The sequence below is a fragment of the Azolla caroliniana genome, unplaced genomic scaffold, assembly GCF_043228905.1.
Source record: "Azolla caroliniana isolate FFs.n. ecotype wild unplaced genomic scaffold, voAzoCaro1.0.p SCAF_12, whole genome shotgun sequence".
Lineage (NCBI taxonomy): Eukaryota > Viridiplantae > Streptophyta > Polypodiopsida > Salviniales > Salviniaceae > Azolla > Azolla caroliniana.
In genome coordinates this window covers 1,242,397-1,249,432 of record NW_028230447.1, presented here as the reverse complement: position 1 = coordinate 1,249,432, position 7,036 = coordinate 1,242,397, and the positions used below count along the sequence as shown (strand labels likewise).

The window sequence follows — 7,036 nt, the reverse complement described above, 5'->3', positions numbered from 1 at the left end:
ATGCCGAGATAAGGGCAAAATACCAAGACATACTTGGTTCGTCTCCCACCCTCCCCAAACTATTAGATACTCTAGATATAAAGAAATTAGGCAAATACATTCTAGAACTAAAACAACACAGAGAGAATAAGTTACAAAATGTTGACAATAATGTTGCTAATGATCACGAACATGTAACAAATGAAGTTTTTCAGGAACAGGGGGAGACAACGAATGTCGACACACTTGCACCACTTGTCCTTTCCATTGATGAGGCAGAAAACCAGAGAAGAACCAAACGTCCTCGAGTGCCGGGTTTCAAAGCAACTCGACGTGATGTGGAAGCAATATTGAAAACAAGGGAACGTGAGCTACACCGCCTAGAAGCCATGGCTAGGGCACTCTCTACATTGGAACCACGGGTCACAGCCACATCAAGACCCTTTGACCCCCCACTTCTTTTCGAGAGGCTTGGGTGGAAATAAAATTAGGCTTAGTGTATAGTCACTTTCGAGTATACTACGTATTGTACACTACTAGAACTCTTTTAGTTTAAGTTCTATTTTTTACTTAATTTTATTTTAGTTATGATGACTGGATAAATACTCTTTTGTTGTAAACCAATTGTCTCATGGGCCAAATTTGGCCTTAGAAGACGTTAATATATCTTTCTTTCTTTCTTTCTCTACTACACACACATAGTGTCTGTCACATAACAATGATGTGGGACACAAGGTCATCTGTCTGTACTCATGTTGTGGAGATTATCATATGTTTGATAGCCTTCCGATCCACACAAATGCAGAAGGAACCCTCGACTCGTCAAACCATTAGATGTATGTTTTCATGGTTGCCTTAATGGGGCTAATCCATTAATGTATTAAACCCCAAGCAGTTTGCACATACATCTCGATTCTCGACTATGGGCTGCTTTGTTTCTTTAATCTCATGCACCTTTGTTGGTTAATAATAATGCAGGAAGAGATTGATGATGAGATAGATGAATATGTGGATGTTCATAAAAGGTAATGCCTAGAAAGTGAAAGTTTAATTTTGCATGTTCAAAATCATCAATTAAAGAATATGCATTAATTTAAAAAACAAGTTCTTTTGGGGAAGATAAATTGAACTTAATGATTTTTTATCTATTGATTTGAACGAGAGCAGAATTAGAGTCGTTGTTTCTTTTGTATCATCAACGAGGTCTACCGTCTACATCAGCTACTCGGCTCTTGAGTTTGACTAGAGTGAGTATCATATCATTCCCCTATCTAGCTTTCTTTTGTTAGTTTCACTTGATATGGTGTATATGTAGAGATATTAACTCTTAAGTTCAATTCATTCCATTTCATGAATGTCGCTAATCAATTCGTGGAGGGGATATTGCACACTTACAATGATGGGTCTATGTCAATGTAATATAATTATATTTGTTTTATGAGAATCAAGCTGTATTATAGACTAAATGAAGGTGATTTTTTAAAATAGAGGACTATCTTGCCTGTGCATGTTGTTTGAAAATAGGGATTGATAGAATTTTTACTGTGTTCTGATTAATTATAATCTAGCATGTTTGATCAAGGCTACCAAAGAAGAAAGATTGTGCAGGGAATTTGAGGCGGAAGGTCGAATTATTCCTCCCAAGGAGAAGTCTGAAGCTTGTGATTCAAATGTAATCACACCAGGGACTCCTTTCATGGACAATTTGGCAATTACTCTTTGATACTATATACACCTTTGATTCAATCATGATCCTAGATGGCGTTAGATCAAAGTAGGAACCTAGGGTCTACTAGCTAAATAGCATGACCATCACATTTTGTTCCCACCCTGTAGTATTTCTACATCTTAGGTTATTTTGTCGATGCAAACTCCCTAGGTGAAGGGGAGCATAAAGTCATGTCATACATTTGCTTGGAGAGAAATCTTCATGGCTTTGATTCCAATGATTTCCATTATTTGTATGGACTTCTATGTATTTTCTACTGTACATGAAATAAAAATGGTTTTCATTGTTATCAACTATTTCTAGTATAACATCTTTGACACTCTAGAAATTGAGCAGGATGCTGATCTTATAATGTTGGCTCTTGCAAACCATGAAATACACTTTTCCATGTTAAGAGAGGTAATATTCCTATCATTGCCAATCTGATATCACATACAAGACAATTGGTAATTTATTTGTTGAAATTCAGGTTACATGACCCTTGTTTGTGTTTTGTCAATTGAACTCAAATGATCTCATGTGGGGTGGATAGTTTGCTATATGTATATTTAGGACAACATAATGATTAGTGCTCGTGACTAACTGCTACCAAATATTAAAGAGGGCAAGTGAGGGAATCGCGGAGAGGGACGGTGCAGGTCGCACCGTTGTTGGCGCGTTCGATCTCCACCGTCCAAGATGGATAAAAAGCTGACAACGTCTGTCACAAGGAGCCCGACTCTGTGAAAGGGAGCCCGACTCTGTCAAAAGGAGCCCCGCTGTCAAACCACATCAGTAAGAAGGGGCCCGACTCTAACAAAAGGAGCCCGACTCTGTAGCAACAAACATCAAAAACTCCACAAAATTGTAAGTGTACAACAAATATTTGCCATGAAACTGATCATAAAATTTTTCAACAAAACCTAAAGATTCAAATAAGAAGTCTTACATAAAATATTAAAATGTCAAATGTTGACAACCCTAAAATGAAATATGAATATACACGTTACATATTAAGATTATGGCTCATGTCGGGATGATTGCAAGATGCAACCACAATTTTTACAGCATATAACATTTGAGTCCCTTGAAGTTAAGGTCAAGCCATCACAACGCAAACACCGAACCTTCTCATGGTCAACCAATGGCAATCTCCTCCTAGCCCGACTAGCACCTCTTTGTAGTTTTCCGGAGTGGGATTTGGAAGTGTTTGGGGAGCTGCCAATAAGTTCTTGCGAGATGTCTATTGTTGCACTTCTTTTGGCACCGATTTGTTGGTTGCGACTTATTGATCTACCATCTTCTTCATTGGTTGATTTTGGTGCACCAACGCGATACACCTTCTCAGCCACATCTTCCAATGTTTGTATACCTTCGACAATAGTTGCACGGTTGAAGGTTCCTAACCCTTGCTCGAGACATTGAAGTGCTTTCACGACCGTTTGTATTTTGGACTTGAATGATTCAATCTCGGATATTGTGGGGTTTGTCTCCTCTACTTGCTCTACCTCTGCCTCCACTTCTATTTCTGTATTATGGTCCATTCGCATTTGGGTCGCGTGATCTATAAAAGGCAATGAGCCACATAAATGTGGCATATGCCTCTCAATAATCATTCGGATACCTAGTAAATGCTTACATTTACTCACAATGTCTTGGCAATCACAATATGAGCATTGGAGTGAGACATTATACCATAGAGTGGGAGTCGTCATGCTCAAGATTCTAAACCAATATCGGGCCTCGTCGACAATTTCAATTGTGGAAGTATTGTCGACATACCTTTCCAATATTCTCTCCGCTTCTTTAAGTCGGGACCTTTGATCCCTACAATTCGCACGGGGTGCAAACCGACCACTCTCACATATTTCTTGTCATTGCTTGTACCACTCTATTACCGTTCCTCCTATGCAAGTGCCAGTTTCACTGTCCCCGATTAAGACATGCAGAAGGTCGGTAATTGATCGGTTTATTCTTCCCCTCAAGGCAGTATACTTGATAAACTGCCAATGTCTTTCCACAATATTGGTAGTGTCAACGTGTCCATAGTTGAACATTCTACCAAACTTGGGCCAGAGTTTCCTCCACACACATGTCAAGCCACACCATCCTCCTTCTATATATTGCCAAACACCGGGCTTGTCCACATATTCTAACTTTAACTCCTCACACATTGCATTGAATGATGATTCAGTAATGCATTGCATCAGTTGGCACATTCGTTGATAAAGATGGATTCTCTCATTTGCACTTACTTTTGGCAACAAGTTGTCCACCCATGACTTTATGGCGTGAAACTGACACAACAAAAGTCGACAATGTGTTTGGGATCGTTGCCCATTTACAACAATCCAAGATTGATGGTCTGTTGCAACCACATTAGTTATGGCATTATATGATGTCCAACATTTATCGATCACTATCACATTGGCCTCACCATGGGCATCCTTGCGAATATGACTCTCAAACAAGTTTCTAATGCCACTTGCTCATGGTTTGACCCCTTATCAGAACTACAAAGCATGTACCATAATGGGATCCCAATTCCCATGGCGTTGGGGGCAACTGCTGCATATAATGGTAGCCCGAATTGGTTTGTTTTAAATGTCGAGTCGATTGCCCAAGAGTTGTTTAGGGTCAACCGCTCACACATTTCCAACATCCATTGATCTTGAAGTATCAAGATAAATGGTTGTATGGGGGGAGATCCTGGTTCACCAGTCAAGTAGGGTTGAACATGAGCCACTTTCCCAAGATCTCGGAGTGGATAGGCATCTTGCATCATCAAAGCCCAATCAACCTTAGTCATGGCACTCCCGATTTTTAACCTATTTGCCATGTTATGGACCTCCTTTGGTATCATAAAGAACCGATAGGTAACAAGCTCTAATGGACTAGCCTTGGACTTATGATATGCTTCCTTACGCATGCTCATTCGTGCCACATGCCTTGCACACCCAACATCAAATAGGTCATCTTTGCAACAACTTATGACATTGGGGTGTACTAGCAAATGGTACACATCCGCCCTACTACATGGTACATGACCACTATGAGGTTCATATATTGAAATGGTAAGTGTCTCAATGTCAACATCATCATTGATTCTAACGTCCACATGGAATGTGCACCCACATCGGGGTGTGCACCTGTGTCGTCGAGTGGAATTAGACGCAAGTCGAGATGTCCCAGCACGATGGCAACTATACCTAGTCACACGCATACCCTTCTTGACTCCTTTCCTTAAACGTGTGTGGTACTTGGTTTGCAAATCCGTGAGCGCATCATCTAATTGGTGGGTTTCTACCTTGATCACTTCTATGGGTAGGGTCTTGTTATATTTGGCCATGCTTGATCCCAAACCTTCTATCGAGTCGACCTTCGATACTGTTTGGCAACCACAACTTGTAATGAGTGCTTTCACGTACTCCGGTGGGATGCCATAATCACGTACATCAGTCGCATAAACTAGCTTTAACTCTTTAAGAGTCTTTGAAAATGTGTGATGGGATGTGTCACCATGTGACGCTAATACTACTTCCCTCCATTTCTCGATGTATAAGACTTGAAGATTAGGTGATGCTTTAAGGTAAATTGCACTCTCATTCCTGAGAATGAGACAACTCTTCATGCGCCTCCATGCATGAAGTGAAAGAGGTGCTCCCCTCACGACATCACGTAATGCTTCCAATGTTACCTTAACTTGTCCCAATAAATCTTTAATCATCAAATTATACGTACCTCTTGAAAATGCAAAATACTTGGGGGAACAATACATGAAGGGATCGACCGCCTCATCCTCACGATCAGAATCTGATGACTCAAAAGGATCCTCCAATTCGTCCTCGGATGCATTGGATGACCATGACGTATCCTCCAATTCATCTTCCGACATGGCGAAGACACCATGATGCATTGTGCTCTCCATAGCAAATACAATATGATCAAGAATGCCAATGATTGAGGTGAATGAAATCAAATGAATTCAAGTCAATGAATTCAAATAATTCACATGAATGGAGTAGATTAATGATCGAGAATGAGAGTGAATGAAATCAAATGGCCTACAATATGATCAAATGAAATCAAATACAATATGATCAAGAATGCCAGTGATTGAGGTGAATGAAGTGAATGAAATCAAATGAATTCAAGTGAATGAATTCAAATAATTCACATGAATGGAGTAGATTAACGATCGAGAATGAGAGTGAATGATATGAGTGCGAGTGATTAATAGACTATTAAGGAAGGGAATGAGTTAATTGGGAATGATGGGAAGACTCTTAGTGCATGCTACTGAATTTGGTGAATTAATTTACTGTAGTCGTTAATATGACTGTTGAGACGCCATCATTACACGTAGTTGGGCACTTCCCTATTACTGTGTCGGGCTCCCTTTTTTAATGAGTTGGGCTCCACATTATCAGTCGGGCTCCCTTTTTACCAGAGTCGGGCTCCCTTTTTAATGAGTGGGGCTCCCTTTTTTAATGAACATGAATGAGTCGGGCTCCCTTTTTACCAGAGTCGGGCTCCCTTTTTAATGAGTGGGGCTCCCTTTTTTAATGAACAAGAATGAGTCGGGCTCCACATTAATCAGTCGGGCTCCCTTTTTACCAGAGTTGGGCTCCCTTTTTAATGAGTGGGGATCCCTTTTTTAATGAACATGAATGAGTCGAGCTCCACACTAATCAGTCAGGCTCCCTTTTGAATAAGATTCACATTGAGTCTTGTTATGTCTGTGAAGAAGATTGACATCGAGTCTTGTTATGTCTTTGAATAAGATCGACATTGAGTCTTGTTATGTCTTTCGTATTGTTTACAACAAGGACCGAAGCACTCTTTCTATATACTTACTCTTTCTACAACAACATTCTTTGATTACAACACTCTTTCTATATACTTACTCTTTCTTGGCCTTTCTCAAAAACCATTGCCGTGACTACTTGTCAATAAGCTATTAGTTTTATTCTTTTGACACCCAAAACATACAACCAAATATACAACCAAAATGAGATTCAAAATGAGATTCATAATGAGATTCAACTATTTACCAGATATTACAAAATGATTTTCAGATAGAGTCCACATTGAGTCATTTACAACCAAAATGAGATTCAAATATTGATTTGATATTACAAAAATGAGAATGTACATCAACAAAGACATATACAACCAAAATGAGATTCACACAATAAGACTCACAACCAGAATGTACATCAAATTGAGTCATATACAACCAAAATGAGATTCAACTATTTACCAGATATTACAAAAAAGTTGACAATCCACATGAGATAGTAAATCGAGATCATATGTTTGATGTTACAAAGTACAACATGCTAGTGA

The 7,036-nt window shown here is 39.4% G+C and overlaps 1 long non-coding RNA gene across 1 annotated transcript; it reads left to right on the top strand.

Moving 5' to 3' along the window:
• Window positions 1-1,055: 1,055 nt before the first annotated feature.
• Window positions 1,056-1,925, top strand: LOC147856742 (uncharacterized). Its single transcript, XR_015530635.1, has 2 exons — window positions 1,056-1,226; window positions 1,562-1,925. It is a non-coding gene; the product is annotated as an uncharacterized LOC147856742 (long non-coding RNA).
• Window positions 1,926-7,036: the final 5,111 nt, after the last annotated feature.